Source organism: Salvelinus alpinus, chromosome 19 (genome assembly GCF_045679555.1).
Source record: "Salvelinus alpinus chromosome 19, SLU_Salpinus.1, whole genome shotgun sequence".
Taxonomy (NCBI): domain Eukaryota; kingdom Metazoa; phylum Chordata; class Actinopteri; order Salmoniformes; family Salmonidae; genus Salvelinus; species Salvelinus alpinus.
The window spans coordinates 41263964-41279471 of record NC_092104.1 but is presented as its reverse complement, the minus strand read 5'-3'; the positions used below and the strand labels follow the sequence as shown (position 1 = coordinate 41279471).

The 15508-nt window shown below is 41.7% G+C and overlaps 1 pseudogene; it reads right to left on the bottom strand.

Moving 5' to 3' along the window:
* Positions 1-514: 514 nt before the first annotated feature.
* LOC139545867 (keratin, type I cytoskeletal 18-like) lies at positions 515-13700 on the bottom strand (annotated as a pseudogene).
* Positions 13701-15508: the final 1808 nt, after the last annotated feature.

Genomic DNA, 15508 nt, shown 5'->3' with positions numbered 1-15508 from the left:
CTGTTTCTGCATGACAATGCCCCTGTGCAGAAAGCGAGGTCCAAGCGAGGTTTCTGCCCCCTTATTATTTTCAGTTCCTGCTTCTTCTACCATAGGGTTTCCAAATAGCCTTGTTTCACCACTGTGCTAGAGGTGAAAGCATTAAGATCTACAACAATACTCTAATTTGGTGGGTAAATGAATGTGCTTGTTATGCTGACCTTTTTTATATTCAAGCTGAGTTCACACTTTGCATAAATTTGCACAGTTACAATTCCATGTGATTCCATGGGATTTGGATAACAAAATGTATGCAACTATACTATAGTTACATTTTGGTTAAGAATGTACTGTACCGTTACAAAGCTACTACACACCATGAAAACTAAATGTGCAGTAGGAGGATGTTGAAGGGATCTCTCATGCCCTCCTGCTCACATAAAAACATACACACTTCTAGTCCAGACTTACTCTCCCCATCACCAATTAAAGCACACAAAAAACACCATTAAAGATGCAGAAAATCTGTTGACTATTTCTCAAATAAACCCCAAGATTTTATATTCCCAATATTGATTATACATTGACCCCACACATTTTCCAACAGTAATCACACTAGTCTACAGCTACTGTATGTCCAGAGGCAGGTGGTCAGACATCTCCTTGGTCGACTCTCAGACCGTCCTTAGTCAATGTGGCTAGTGAATAAAAAGCAATCTTTCACGTGTTTCCAACCAGAATGTGGAGGTCCACGGCTCTGTGTGTGTGTGTGATGATGAAGATAATGTAGATAAACTAATGGAGCTGATTAGCTAATTTCTTGCTCTCCTCGATCTGCTCCATCAAATCAAATGTATTTATATAGCCCTTCTTACATCAGCTGATATCTCAAAGTGCTGTACAGAAACCCAGCTTAAAATCCCAAACAGCAAGCAATGCAGGTGTAGAAGCACGGTGGCTAGGAAAAACTCCCTAGAAAGGTCAAAACCTAGGAAGAAACCTAGAGAGGTGGCCAGTCCTCTTCTGGCTGTGCCGGGTGGAGATTATAACATAACATGGCCAAGATGTTCAAATGTTCATAAATGACCAGCATGGTCAAATAATAATAATCACAGTAGTTGTCGAGGGTGCAACAAGTCAGAACCTCAGGAGTAAATGTCAGTTGGCTTTTCATAGCCGATCATTGAGAGTATCGCTACCGCTCCTGTTGTCTCTAGAGAGTTGAAAACAGCAGGTCTGGGACAGGTAGCACGTCCGGTGAACAGGTCAGGGTTCCATGCCGCAGGCAGAACAGTTGAAGCTGGAGCAGCTGGATTCGTCCACTACCCTGCCGTTGATCATGGTCTCAGTGAACCTCCATTGCGGAGGCTGCTGGATGGCACAGTCCAAGAAGAAGGGGAGTGTGGCAGCACAATGCAAGTGTCTCTCCAGAATGCATTCTCTCCCGCCAATTTGTGCACATTCATTTTTTCATAACTTTATTGCGTGAATTGTTTGGGTTTGATTGTTAGTGTTTATCAATTCCCCATTATATATATCATCACCAGTAGAACATTTACCCTTAATTCCTAATCCACAGTACAATGTTTGTTTGGTGATATCTGTTAATGCTTTTAATATATTATTATTCCAGTCTTTTACCGTTCTTGTTGTCAGAGTGGACACGTTGTTTGCAGAGCGCACAACATATGTTACACTTGTGAGAAACAAGTTTTGGTTTATTTCATTCCATTTACAAATTGTCAATTTAGTCATTGTCTTTTGTTTGGAGAGCTCCTGTCAATTTTGAGTAAAGACACTCACCTGATTATGCATATAAATAAGCCTATAGGATACCTGGCCTGCGAGTAAATGTAGGCATATAAATGTGCCCATTTGGGAACCTGATAGTATTTCTGATTGGCTTCATGCACCACCACCAATGAGCTGTGGAGCTTCTCAAAGTAATGTTTTCTTCACCTCAAAACAGCAAGCAAACTAAGTCTGTTTTTACATCCATTGAGAATGACAATAATTCCTCAATGTGGGCTATTTGAAAAATCTTTCCAGCTCTCTTTCGATAACCACTCAGCTGAAAGGGGAAAAAATGACAGTGGAAACATAAAATAGGCCTACCTAATTACTACTTATCCCTTGCGCAAATAGCCTACAGCTGTGTGTCTGTCAGGAGCTCACTGGTGCAGGAAACTCTGAGGGCCCAGAATATTTGATACAATGTTGCAAGGAGCTTCAGGCCAGTCCCAAGTTAATAGTTGATACAATGTTTCAAGTTTGTTGCAGACGGGCCATGCATAGTCAATGTGATTTATAGGATATTTATTTTTAACAGGATATTTTCTACCTGCAGGCTGCATTGTTTTTATTTGTTGAATTTATAGGCTATTTTTACATAGTTGGCTATGGCAATAGAAGTTAGTATTTATGCTAGTATCATTTTCATTTAGATTTGGATATCATTTTGATTAACCACATCAATGCTTTTGAGATACGAAGACGTCATTATATATTAAACTGTTCCACGAAAATGTGTATATGAAAACCATAACTGGCATGCAGATCGGTAGGAATGGTAAGATAAATTGACATTCCACATGAGAAAGTTTGCCGACTCCTCAAGTAGCCTATTATCGGCACTTCAGGAGAGTAATGGCAGAATCTGTGACAGCCAGTAGGAGCAGGAGGAGGATGGTCGGAATAGGTTATCTGGATGTCTGACTCCATCGAGTCATTTGTTTCTTATTTCATCAAACAGTGAGCTTACAGCATCAGACAAGCTCAATGCATATATTGGTGATTTTATTAAAACTCATAGGTTGTGTCTATGTATGGGAAAATACACGTTTCACATCGAAAAAAAATAGGCGAACAAGATAGTTTTTAGTTGGGGACAGCCCTACTAGTCGACAGGGTAGGCAGGGTAGCCTAGCGGTTAGAGCGTTGGACTAGTAACCGAAAGGTTGCAAGTTCAAATCCCCGAGCTGAAAAGGTACAAATCTGTCTTTCTGCCCCTGAACAAGGCAGTTAACCCACTGTTCCTAGGCTGTCATTGAAAATAAGAATTTGTTCTTAACTGAAAAAATAAATAAAATAGTCACACATACAGTTTATTACAAGGCTCTTGTCTCATCCTTGCCTGAATTATACACCAATTCATCTAAATGAGAATGCAACTCCACTATACAGTGCATTCAGAAAGTATTCAGACCCCTTGACATTTTCCACATTTTGTTACCTTACAGCTTTACTCTACATTTTATTAAATTGTTTTCCCCCCTCATCAATCTACACACAATACCCCATAATGACAAAGCAAAAACGGGTTTTTAGATTTCTTTGCAAATGATTCAAAAATAAAAACAGAAATATGACATTTACATAAGTATCCAGACCCTTTACTCAGTACTTTATTGATGCACCGTTGGCAGCGATTACAGCCTCAAGTCTTCTTGGGTATGTTGCTACAAGCTTGGCACACCTGCATTTGGGGAGTTTCTCCTATTCTTCTCTGCAGATTCACTCAAGCTCTGTCAGGTTGGATGGGGAGCGTCGCTGCACAGCTATTTTCAGGTCTCTCCAGAGATATTAGATTGGGTTCAAGTCCGGGCCCTGGCTGGGCCAAACAAGGACATTCAGAGACTTGTCACGAAGCCACTCCTGTGTTGACTGTGTGCTTAGGGTTGTTGTCCTGTTGGAAGGTGAACCTTCGCCCCAGTCTGAGGTCCTGAGCTGGTTTTCATCAAAAATCTCTCTGTACTTTGCTCCATTAATCTTTTCCTCGATCCTGACTAGTCTCGCAGTCCCTGCCGCTGAAAAACATCCCCACAGCACGATGCTGCCACCACCATGCTTCACTGTAGGGATGGTGCCAGGTTTCGTCCAGACGTGACACTTGGCTTTCAGGCCAAAGAGTTCAATCTTGGTTTCATCAGACCAGAGAATCTTGTTTCTCATGGTCTAAGAGTCTGAGAGTCTTCAGGTGCCTTTTGTCAAACTCCAAGCGGGGTGTCGTGCCTTTCACTGAGGAGTGGCTTCAGCCTGGCCACTCTACCACAAAGGCCTGATTGGTGGGGTGCTGCAGAGATGGTTGTCCTTTTGGAAGGTTCTACCATCTCCACATAGGAACTCTGGAGAGTGACTATCGGGTGACTATCGGGTTCTTGGTCACTCCCTGACCTCGTTTGCTCAGTTTTTCTGGGTGGCTAGCTCTAGGAAAGAGTCTTGGTGGTTCCAAACTTCTTCCGTTTAAGAATGATGGAGGCCACTGTGTTCTCGGGACCTTCAATGCTGCATACATTTTTTGGTGCCCTTCGCCTGATCTGTGCCTCGACACAATCCTGTCTCGGAGCGCTACGGACTAGTCCTTCGACCTCATGGCTTGGTTTTTGCTCTGACATGCACTGTCTACTGTGGGACCTTATATAGACAGGTGTGTCCCTTTCCAAGTCATGGCCAATCAATTGAATTTACCACAGGTGGACTCCAATCAAGTTGTAGGTACATCTCAAGGATGATCAATGGAAACAGGATGCACCTGGCCTCAATTTCGAGTCTCATAGCAAAGGGTCTGAATACTTATGTAAATAAGGTATTTAAAATTTAAAAAAAATTATACATTTGCAAAATATTCAAAAAACCTGTTTTCGCATTGTCATTATGGGGTATTGTGTGTAGATTGATGAGATTTTTTTTATTTTATACATTTTAAAGGTTGTAACGTAAGAAAATGTGGAGAAAGTAAAAGGGTCTGAATACTTTACGATCGCACTGTATATACATCTCAATGGAGTTGAGTTACGATGAATGTTGTCGGAGTGTATTTCTGACTACACCGAATCACTATCAGTCGATACTTTTAAAAATGTCTATTATTTAATGCTTATCTGGTCTGTATGTTTGTCCTGTGTAACTGCAAACATTTCTTTGAATGCTTCAATCCATTATAAAAAATGTAAAAAAATATGGATTCCAACTCCCACTGATAACTCTATAACAATCAAGACAAGCACAGGTACACAGTAAGTTATAAATTGTTTATATTTCTAAAAGTATCTAGTGGTAGTGGATGTTTGAAGTTGCTAACTTCATACCTGATTGGATAACAGTGGATTATGCGACGCAATTTGACAGACGTCACATAGAATTACGTTTTTTACGAAAACTACGGAGTGCAGCACCCAAAGAAAAGCTCACAGTTAAACAGGACAAACATAGGTACACAGTCAAAAATGAAACAATTGTTATTTTTACAAGTATCGACTGACAGTGAGTTGATGTAGTCGGGGTATACCACCCCGACACCCATCGCAACGCAACTCCATTGAGATGTATATATGTTGGAGTTGATTTCTCTCAGCTACAATTCACCAAGACGCTGATTCCCAAATTACTAATACCAAGAAACATAAGCCTACACCAATATCTTATTGTATTCATTTTCAGATCTGAAGTGAGGGAATGTTAATCTGCATACTAATTATTTCTGAGTTTAAATCTTAGCTGAAAATATATAAATATACAAATATTTAAAATAAATAAATAGACAACCTGGTCTCAGAGCATTTCATTTTATTCTGTAGGTAAATCCGAAACACGCCATTTAGTATATTTTACGTTTTGTATGGTATGTATTCATTTGTGGATGTCCAACACCCATTTCATATGATATGTTATGAATTACAATTCGTATGATATGTTACAAATTTGCAAAACGTACAATATGTTAGGAATTCTAGCTAAGTGGCTAATGTTGGCTAATGTTAGGCTAAAGGGTTAAGGTTAGCGTTAGGGGAAGGGTTAAGGTTAGGGGAAGGGTTAGGTTGGCTAAGTAGCTTAAAAGTAGTAAGTAGTTGAAAAGTTGCTAATTAGCAACCGTATGACTTATGTAACCATACCAAACGTAACATATCACACTAATTTCAGTGTTCCGGATTTACTTTGACTATATTACGTCTAGTCTACGACACCAGGCTGAAATAAAGGGACTCACACTTCCTCTCCTTCCAGCAGCCGCCTGTAGGTGGTGATCTCCAGCTCCAGGTTCTGCTTAATGCGGAGCATCTGTTCATAGTCAGTCTTGTTGCGTTGCATGCCCAGACACAGCTGGAACAGCTCCTCCTCCAGCTGACACGGAGTGGCTTGCAGACGGTCCATCTCCAAAGCATATTTATGGCTGCTCTCTCCCAGGTTCCCATCCAACACACCCACCTGCATGTGGACAGACAGGACAGCCCACGGCAGCCAAGTTAGCCTTCTATGTTTAGCTAGAAATTGAAATCATCACTAACCTATGACGCTAGTGTTATACTCAGAAATGGTAGCAATGTGATAGTTGCTTACTACTACACCACTCATCACTCGAATGCTAATGTTGTACACAGACATGGCTGCCAAATTGTTGTGGCTTGTTAAACACCTAGCTCCTGCACTGACACAGCAATCAGGTAACTGTAGTAAACACCTGGCTCACCACTGTTTCAACTAATATATTATGCACACACAGCCAGAAGAGGCCTGTTCAACCTAAAACGTTAATATCAAAATCAAATCAAATGTTATTTGTCACATGCCGAATACAACAGGTATCACCTTACTGTGAAATGCTTACTTACAAGCCCTTAACCAACAATGCAGTTCAACCCGACAAAAAAAGAAAAACAGATTCATCTACAGACACAGACGATTGACTTACCGTTGAAGTAGAGGCTAGTGCTCTGGCTGGAATCCATGCAACAGTGGAAAAGTTTTGTGAGGAGGTAGCAGGGTTTGGGGGGAGTTTGGAATTCAGCCAGAGGGAAATTCTCACGCTCCAAAGAGAAAACAAGACATTCACAGCCAAGGTAAAAATCCACGATTCCAACATGGATTGTCTATTCAGGAAAAACAGGGTGATGAAGGGGTCGCTACTAGGCATACAAAGTCGTAGCATGCGTGAATATCATATTTTTTTCGGGGGTTCGCATCCAATAATCCAGAGGGCACGATCAGAGAATTCATGCAATCCGCCTTGAAACTTTCTATAGAGACTGTAAACAAGATGGCTTTCCACCGAGTACACAGACTTGGAGCTCGGAACGACAAGACCAAGGGTCCCTGACCGATCATCGCAAAATTTGAACACTACCGACAAAAGGAGCTGATCAAAAGCAGGGGAAGGGAGCTTAAAGGGACCAAATTTGGTCTCAATGACCAATTTCCAAGGGAGATAAACGAACGTCGTAAGAGACTGTATCCAGTACAAAGACAACAAAGGGAGAAGGGTAAGCATGCCTTTATCATTATGGACAAACTTTTTATAGATGGACAGCTATTCCGAGACAGCTCCATAACACCGTGGCTGTACTAAATTCTACAGGGACTTCAGGTTACAAAAAAAAGGAATGGGAACTGTAAAAATATCACAACATTTATGAAGTGGATATGAACACACACATACTCAATTACATGCTTGCTTACACATATGGACTTATACATACACACCTGATCTCGCTCTCTTCTCTCACTCTCTCTTTTCTCCCCCTCTCTCTATTGTCGAGAACTGTTTTATAATTTAATGTGTTTATTGTTTATCTTTATTATGTATTTGTCTAGAAGTTTATTTATGTTTACAACAAGCAAGGGGAAGATATCAGAATAGGGGCATTGGGGAATAATAACATATTGTACGGAATACATTTGTACTGTAGTAAAGCCGTCTCTAGAGTAATGCAAGGTCTCTTTCATGATCATGTGAAATGTCAATTGCTATGGAAATGCTGGGATGTGTTTTTCAAACATGTTAAAGGTAATTATGATGCAACTTTGATGGTGATATGATATGGATTACAATTATCATCATGAATATTAAGGATATATGCACTACATGTTACACACAGACACTCAACCATGCAAACTGGCAGAGTAATTATTTATCTGGACATCACAAATTATTGTATTACTCTTATACAGTCATCGTACACACTCTCACTAAATCACATCCAATATCATACACATCACCCTACTCAGATTTACTACATACATAATATCTTGTCTGAATTTTCTAACATCTGTGGTATTGGCTCACAGGCAAACAGGCAAGTGAATAAAACAAATACTGCTAGAACCTATTTCTTGAATTCTAAATATCAGACATTTGAAAGCTCTAGTTTAGACCGTCATAATATCTCTGATGGCAGTAACTTTACAAGCACTAATTATGGTCAATTTAGACTGAGAATAGTATCTAGTTATGGTAAAGGGTGAAATAAGTATAGCCAGTTATAATTGTAATGGTTTAGCAGATTATAAAAAAGAAGATCAGTCTTTACATGTCTAAAAGAAAAGGAATATAACATATACTTACGGGAAACTCACTCTACATCCTTAGAGGAAGTTGTGTGGAAAAAGGAATGGGGTGGTGAAATAATTTTCTGTCATGGACAAAGGAACTCAAAGGGTGTGATGATATTAATTAACAAAAATGTTGATCTGAATGTGCAAATAGTCAGGAATGATTGGAAGGTGGATCCTTTTGAATATGAAAGTGGACGAAAAAGAGATTTGGCTCGTTAATCTATATGGTCCAAATCAGGATGATCCATACTTCTTCGAAAACATTTATATCAACTTATTGAACTTACAGGCAACAAAGGATCGAATCATTATGGTAGGAGACTATAACACAGTGTTAAAACTTCGTATGGCTGCAGGGCAGTATTGAGTAGCTTGGATGAAAAGGTGCCCAGGGGTGCCCAGAGTAAACTGCCTGCTCCTCAGTCCCAGTTGCTAATATATGCATATTATTAGTATATTTGGATAGAAAACACTGTGAAGTTTCTAAAACTGTTTGAATGATGTCTGTGAGTATAACAGAACTCATATGGTAGGCAAAAACCTGAGAAGAAATCCAACCAGGAAGTGGGAAATCTGAGGTTGGTCGATTTTCAACTCAGCCCCTATCGAATACACAGTGGGATATGGGTCATTTTGCACTTTCTACGGCTTCCACTAGATGTCAACAGTCTTTAGAACCTTGTCTGATGCTTCTACTGTGAAGTGGGGCCGAATGAGAGGGGATTGAGTAAGGTCTACCATGACCTGAACATGCGCTGACCATGCGCGTTCATGTGAGAGCGAGCTCTGTTCTATCGCATTTCTGAAGACAAAGGAATTATCCGGTTGGAACATTATTGAAGATTTATGTTAAAAACCTCCTAAAGATTGATTCAATTTGACATGTTTCTACTAGCTGTAACGGAACTTTTTGACATTTCGTCTGCTTTTAGTGAACGCGCTTCGTGACTTTGGATTTGTTTACCAAACGCGCTAACAAACGTAGCTATTTGGACATAAATTATGGAAATTACCGCCATCCCATCTGGTTTGGGCTTAGTGGGACTGTCATTTGTTTTTCAACAGGACAATGACCCAAAACACCTCCAGGCTGTTTAAGGGCTATTTTACCAAGAAGGAGAGTGATGGAGTGCTGCATCAGATGACCTGGCCTCCACAATCCCCTGACCTCAACCAAATTGAGATGGTTTGGGATGAGTCGGACAGCAGAGTGAAGCAAAAGCAGCCAACAAGTGCTCAGCATGTGGGAACTCCTTCAAGACTGTTGGAAAAGCATTCCAGGTGAAGCTGGTTGAGAGAATGCCAAGAGTGTGCAAAGCTGTCATCAAAGGGTGGCTATTTGAAGAATCTCAAATATAAAATATATTTTGATTTGTTTAATATGTGTTATTCCATATTTTTGATGTCTTCACTATTATTCTACAATGTAGAAAATAGTAACATAAAGACAAACCCTTGAATGAGTAAGTGTTCCTAAACTTTTGACCGGTAGTGTATGTCTGGACAGAAGGGGTGTGTGTCTGGACAGCTAAAGGGTATGTGTTTGGACTGAAAGTGGGCGTGTATGGACAGAAGGGGGCGTTTGGACAGCTGGAGGAGAGCTGCAGTACCTGCTTGCGCAGACTGTCCAGTTCCCCCTCCAGAGCCTGTAGGAAGCGACATCTCTCGCTGAGCTCGCTCTGAGCACACAGTGCAGCACCTCACCGCTCTCCTTTACCTCCAACTGCACTGACTCCAGCGGCAAAACACACACGTTCATCATAAGTGCTTAGGCAGTAAACAATCAGGCTGACACTGAAGAAGTATTCCATTGCACCAGCAGTGTTGCGTACACAAAGCAGTCATGAGTACATCTACAGTGGGGCAAAAAAGTATTTAGTCAGCCACCAATTGTGCAAGTTCTCCCACTTTAAAAGATGAGAGAGGCCTGTAATTTCCATCATAGGTACACTTCAACTATGACAGACAAAATGAGAAAAAAAAATCCAGAAAATCACATTGTAGGATTTTTAATGAATTTATTTGCAAATTATGGTGGAAAATAAGTATTTGGTCAATAACAAAAGTTTATCTCAATACTTTGTTATATACCCTTTGTTGGCAATGACAGAGGTCAAATGTTTTCTGTAAGTCTTCACAAGGTTTTCACACACTGTTGCTGGTATTTTGGCCCATTCCTCCATGCAGATCTCTTCTAGAGCGGTGATGTTTTGGGGCTGTTGCTGGGCAACACGGACTTTCAACTCCCTCCAAAGATTTTCTATGGGGTTGAGATCTGGAGACTGGCTAGGCCACTCCAGGACCTTGAAATGCTTCTTACGAAGCCACTCCTTCGTTGCCCGGGCGGTGTGTTTGGGATCATTGTCATGCTGAAAGACCCAGCCACGTTTCATCTTCAATGCTCTTGCTGATGGTAGGCTTTGCTACTTTGGTCCCAGAAGTGTACCTATGATGAAAATTACAGGCCTCTCTCATCTTTTAAAGTGGGAGAACTTGCACAATTGGTGGCTGACTAAATACTTTTTTGCCCCACTGTACCCACATACAGTACAATGTACACAAATACAGACAATATACTGAAGAATACTTCTACTCAGTCTTAAGAGTGATATGCTCCTGAGCTCAGCTGAGAGCCTCATCATTACCATGCCAGACTTCTCACTGACCTTCCTCAGGTACCAGATCTCTGAGTCCTCCTTGTTCTTACGAGCAATGCCCTCATACTGGATCCGCAGCTCAGCCATTATGGCCTCAAGATCTGGGCCCTGGGCCGCATCCACCGCCACCTGCTTGTTGGTCATACAGGCCTTCATGGATACACGCCCATTTCCTACAGGCACATGAGAGCATGGTTGAGGTCAACTCCATTTCAATTCAGGCACCTCAGGAATTCAACTGGAATTACAAGTGAAAATAAACCCAACCCTGATGGTGAGAGACACATTCAGTGGGCCTGGAGATTTAAAACTGTAATGGTTGATACTGATCGGTCCAAATCAATGTCTACACACTAACACCCAGATAGTTCAGCCGGTAGTTCATGTCAGTGTGTTGTTGCTGGCTCTATGGGGAGGCAGCCAGGTGGTGAGCTGCCTTAAAAAAGGTATCCGACTGTTCAGATGTAATAGTGTGTGTGTGTGTGTGTGCGCATGTGAGATATCCCTTCTACTAAGGCGCATGCGTAGTTGGCCACATTCTGGACACCACGCATGGCTGTCTAAACACACTCTGTGCTTGCGTGATGTGTTTGTGTGTATGTGCACTAGTCTGACCATGGTATCTACAGACAGAAACTACAGAGAGTACAGGGTCATTTTACTCACAATCATATTTCAGTGACATTCAACATGCCTGGCGGAGAGAAACTGTACCAAATTGAAATATGTTTACATTTTAACACAAATTTCTCTGTTACAAAAAGCACCATTTGTCTATAATAATAAACATAATTTTAAGGTAAAAAATATGCCTTAGGGAAATACCATATGAATCCTCATGTTTTTTTGAGGATGTAATTCATATTTAAGAGTATGTGCAATGGGACAATCCAGAATCCAACTCTGTTTCCTGCAGCGACCCTCCACTGAACCAAAAACTGTTTGACAATGTTTGAGGTGATTAGCTTGATGTGTAAATACTCATCAGTAATAGGTGGACCTGTTATGACTTGACCTTTGACCCGTGCAGTGGAGCTCTCACCTCATCATGATTCTTCTTGAGGAAGCAGAGGTCCTCCTTCAGGCTGTCCAGATTTCCTCTGAGGGTAGCTATGATTTGGACGTGGTCTGACCTGGCCATCCTCAGAGCAAGACAGTCCCTCTCTACAGACTGGCACAGTGGGGCCTCTGCCTACCATCTAAACAGATGAATGGTAACCGAGACATAGACACACTCACATATGTACACAGGCAGGTACGCACGCACACGCACACGCACACACACACACACACACACACACACACACACACACACACACACACACACACACACACACACACACACACACACACACACACACACACACACACACACATATACACATGTAACCCTACCTTGGTCAACAGATAAATCGACACATACTGTGAACATTGCTGCATTCCAACATTTGACTGTATAAAATCAGTACACTGTGAATACTTACAGACCTCGACACAGACTGTACTCTGGTGCCTTTTGATTTGTGCTTCACCTTGCCGACCGCAAATACCTCTGAAACGGATGATCAAATCAGATCAAATCAAGTTTATTTTATATAGCCCTTCATACATGAGCTAATATCTCGAAGTGCTGTACAGAAACCCAGCCTAAAACCCCAAACAGCAAGCAATGCAGGTGTAGAAGCACGGTGGCTAGGAAAAACTCCCTAGAAAGGCCAAAACCTAGGAAGAAACCTAGAGAGGAACCAGGCTATGAGGGGTGGCCAGTCCTCTTCTGGCTGTGATGATGTCTCCTTGATCCTATCTATCATGGCCAGTGTGAACTGATGGCCTCCTTTCTGTCTGAGCGCTGTGGGAACAGGCTCTTTTTTCTCAGCATGACAGAGAGGTCATTTATCCAAAGTGCAATGCAGTTTAGCACTCCCATGTGAATTTCTCAGACTGGGAGGTAGAAGAAAAGCCCCTCTAAGTTGGCACTCACTTGACCCTGAAGTCATCGGCAGACAGCTTGGCATTATCAATCTCCAGCATGATGCGAGCATTTTCCAGGTTCTTCTTTCTCACCCGAGGAGTAGCAGGAAGGAAAATATTTACTTTAAAGTTAGATACTAAAGCACACAGGTACACATATGTAAGTGTTCCATCGCAGGAAAGCGAAGACGGATTGAATGTCATTGTGAAAGCAAAATGTTGAGGAGCACAGCAGGGCGCATACATGAGACGTTTATGGAATAGGTCTACACAAATGTTAACAATAATTGTGTGTATTGTAAGCTATAATGGTACACAGTTACTGACTGGCTGATTACATATATTTATCATTACGGCCATGTGGGCGCTGACCTTCTCTCCAATGGCGTTGGGCCATCATGCCCTCGATATCGTGACCTTTGGGCGCCCGCTCCAGCATTAGTTGTTTGATCTTGAACTCTAGCTCAGCGTTGGATCTCTCCAGGGAGCGCACCTTGTTCAGGTAGTTGGACAGCCGGTCGTTCAGGCAATGCATGGTTCCGTTGTCGCTTGCGCCCACACCCTTGCCATTCAGGGAGGAGAGGGTGCCCAGGACATTGAGCCCATTGCCCACAGAGAGGGAGTGGGTGAGGGACAGGGTGCTGACGGAGGACAGGGAAGACAGGGGCCTTGGAGTGACTTCGGCCACCACTACTGTGTCTCAGAGACATGCTGGAGAAGGAGCGATGGCGGACAGTAGCTGCTTGAGGAGAAAGTAGAGGCCATGATGTGTTTCTGCTGCGCTGAGGCAGAGTGGTGTAGAGAGTAGAGATTTGTCAATTGTCACTAACTGGTCAAGCTGCAAAGCCAGAAATTCTACAATTTCTCTCGTAAAAATCTGATTGTAAACCTAACCACAACCAACATTACTAACCAGAGTAGAGGATATGAGAATCCTCAGGTGAGCTGGGCTGTGTCACCGATGGACTAGTTCAAAATATCTGTGTATAGGGCAGAGCCACCATGGACGTATACAATCAAAATGATCAACTACTAGAGTGGAATGGAACACCCTAGAGCAGTTTCCCAACCTGGTTGTTGAGTACCCCCAAAACCGTACACATTTTTATTGTAACCCTGGACAAGCACACCTGATTCAACTTGTCAACTAATCATGAAGCCCTCAGTGAGTTGAATGAGGTGTGTTTGTCAAGGGCTACAACTTAACTGTTGGGGGTACCCAATGACTAGGGTGAGGGGGGGGGTGAAAAATTGGAAGTGTCGCCACAATAAATTACATACTCTATATCATTATTGAAGTCCCCTAAAATATTTTTAAATCGCATCTCTTCTTTCTTAGCTCAATCACCAGTTAACAAATATGGAGGCTAACATAACCTCTCATCATCACAATGTTACAACACCACCAAATGAACAAGTATGACACAAATATATAAATACAATAGACGTATATTAATAAAACTACAATTTTACCAGAAATCAAGGCTAGCACACCAGTGATGTAACAATAATGCTTGGGCTAAAGTAGAAAGCCAAAGTAAGGAGTCACACAGACAGGCTCTACTGTGTGGTGTTCAGACCAGATCAGCAGCACTGCCTGTGAATTTCCTTCAAATCTCAGTACAGTAACAGCATCTGTCCTGTCTGACCTGATTAGCTACAATGGAGAGTGTAGCTAGGCCAGACAGGGGGGAAATAGCACACACACTGCACAGGGATTCCTGTTGAGCCTTAGCACAATACAGAGAAACCTAAAACAACTACTTTACCTGAGGATTGGCTGAGGGCTGAGGGGCTAGAGAGAGACGAGGTGGAGGACAAAGGAAAAAAATGGAAAAATCCCTGAGAAATGCTACCGAGGTGGGCAGAGGTTGGAGGTTGGGTTGGGGCTAAGCTCTGGCTTACAAACACACACAAACTGGACCTAAGCATTGCAAGTGTAGGTTTCGGTAATGTCTATCTGTGCCTGTCTGCAGTCATTATCGTTGACATCTAAAAACTCTCAGATTGAACAACATCTGTATTAAAAAATAAAAAAAGTGGTTATTTTTTAGTCATATTTGGGAAGAAGTGAATAACCTTGAAGTGGTTCCCTGGGGCATACATGGACCACATGAGGAAATCTGAAGTCACGAGCAATAAAAAACGAAATGGTTAGGATAATTAAGATGTTAAGGTTACTGGTTACATTCTTACAGCTGTAGTCTGGACGATCATAAGTAATAGTGAACACCTAAACACTGTGTGGAGACAGACCTATTTACATACCCAATATGCAAAGTTGATAGGTGTTGCTTTTGACTTAAGGAAAGAGTGTCACTCAGTGGTAAAAAAGGGTCTATTGTATTTATGGGCAAATATATTCCTTTTCTGAAATAGCAAAACTGATTTTTATTATTTAGATGCACTTTAATTAAACAATTTAGTGTAATATAGAAATCAAATACTTTGTAGGCCTAATCACATGTAATTAAACTAGAAATCAGACACTGATTTTTAGGGGAGAGTGGGGTAAGTTGAGCCAAATGGTTAGTTGAGCCACTCCTTGTTTCTAGGAAACCATACACATAATG